This window comes from Anneissia japonica, unplaced genomic scaffold, assembly GCF_011630105.1.
Source record: "Anneissia japonica isolate Jap-2015-1 unplaced genomic scaffold, ASM1163010v1 scaffold342_len425065_cov216, whole genome shotgun sequence".
Taxonomy (NCBI): Eukaryota; Metazoa; Echinodermata; class Crinoidea; order Comatulida; family Comatulidae; genus Anneissia; species Anneissia japonica.
In genome coordinates, this window is record NW_022702649.1 from 127,879 (window position 1) to 130,081 (window position 2,203).

Genomic DNA, 2,203 nt, shown 5'->3' on the forward strand with positions numbered 1-2,203 from the left:
GTGCTACACGATTTATGTCCATTATTAGAACACTGTTTTTACCTTTCTTTGTTGATTTATATATAATTTAAATTAACTGCTATTTTGATTTATATTATATGCTATTATTTTTTTCAGCCGTACTTTAAAAAATTGACTTATATATACTTACAGCATTACTGCAAGACGATTTAGAGTTTATATATATTATATCATTATATATACTTGTGCTTTGTTCCAAGTGCGATGCGTATTTTCGGACCAATACTGAATAAAAACGCAATTGTTTGTACATTTCGTAACCATCTCAGTAACCACTCCATCGATTTTATAGATGCAACGGTTATCAGAGGCTAAATTTATGAAAACAATGTAGGAGGCCTACTGTACGTCGTTAAAATTTGAAGCGTGTAAACAGTATTAGGTCAACATTTTTACGAACTCAAAATTGCACAATTTTTACTATAAACGATTTATTCCTTTTGTATATTATTAAGGCCCGTATATACTAGTGTTCAATATTATCTGCATACATAGATTCCTGCTTTTCCTAACTTCAAAAAATTATAGTTAATAAATTTAATTTGATATAGCCGTTATTAAACAATAATTATACAGCCTTTGACACGGATAGGTCTGTCTATTTCGACTTTTTTTAACTAGTGACACAACAAGTTTACGAACTCCGATGTTACTTGACGCAATGCCGCCATGACATCATGCAGGGACGGATCCGCCTCCCGTCAATCCCTCCGAAAAATGAAAAAGAGGGAGAAAAAATTGAGAAGAGTAAAAGGGATGTCAGAGGGAAAAAAGGAAGTGTACCTGTGCTCAGTGGCGGTCACAGCAGTGGGCGAAAGGAGAGCTCGATTATTTTACCACTCACTAATTTTGAATTTTTTATTGATTGACTTAACACAACGTTAAACTATATATTTCCGACGTCGATTTCTTCCAACGATTTCATAATCCAGGATGTAAAAAGGCCAAAAGACGGAGACCTAAGACGGGGTTTTTAGCATTACCGGAATGTGTGTACCTAGAACAGCTATCCATGCTGTGGCGTAACGCGTATGCGCGCTCTCGTGCGGCGGTCACATAGCCACCGAACTTTGGGGTCCCTGCGGTGCGGTGACCCTACTCAAGGATCCTCGCTCTATAACACCCGGATCAAAACTGATCTAAAGGGATTTGTTTATACATTAACAGCATAATATCTCTAACATTGACTGTAGGACATATATTTAAAAAATTTAAAACAAAATTGAGAAAATATCCAAATATTAATTCTGAATGAGTGCCATTAATTCGGGGCATCTGGAGGTGCCATAATCATAATTTGCTTTGAGATTCCCGTGAGGGAAGGGTGCCAAGGGTGGGGAAGCAGATCTCCCGTAGGGAAAAGTAAATAATTTGGTCGAGGAGACTGCTTTGAAAAAGCATTTTTACCATCCAAGAGTGCCATTTCCGAGACATATTCTTAAAAAGTCCTTCCTTGGGACTGCCACTGTATTTTGAAAATATAGTGTGGAAATAAATTTTAATTGCATTCCTTAAAATTAATTAGATACGACTTATAAAAGGCTATAGACGCCAGAGCTTCAGGGGGATTCGCCTCCTGGACCCCCACAGGGGGCTCCCCATGGCCGGCAAGGCTTGGGCCTACGACCCAAGACTTCCTTATTTAGCAATTCATCCCCCAACTTTTCACAACGGATCGACGCCCTTGGTTACCACCTAATTTATGTACCGGTAACATTAGAATTAAAACAATAACGATGTTAACAGGTTGCTAACGCGGCCATCGCACAAAAGTGCAATCACTTACGGAACTCTAAACTCGCCCCCGCGTGGCAAGCTGATATTAGATATAATAATTAAAAGAACCAACATTATCTATTTCCATGTAAATCCAGAAAAAATACAAATTCAGTTTAACATGGAGAGTTTCACTGATTAACAACGTTTTACTGCGAAAATCTCAACATTTTCAGCCTATTTATTTAGTCAATGCAAAAAAAAAAAAAAACGTTCGTTATTATAATTTTTAATTACCAAAACACAATTCTAAATAAATTCAGATAATCTTTCTGTTGAGATAAATGTGAACAATAAAATGTAATATTTGTATTCTAAATTTGTATTTTTGAAGACAGACATACCGCCACCTAACAGCTCTAACATAATCTTAAAAACAAAATGAATTGTTTAGTAATATATAGGC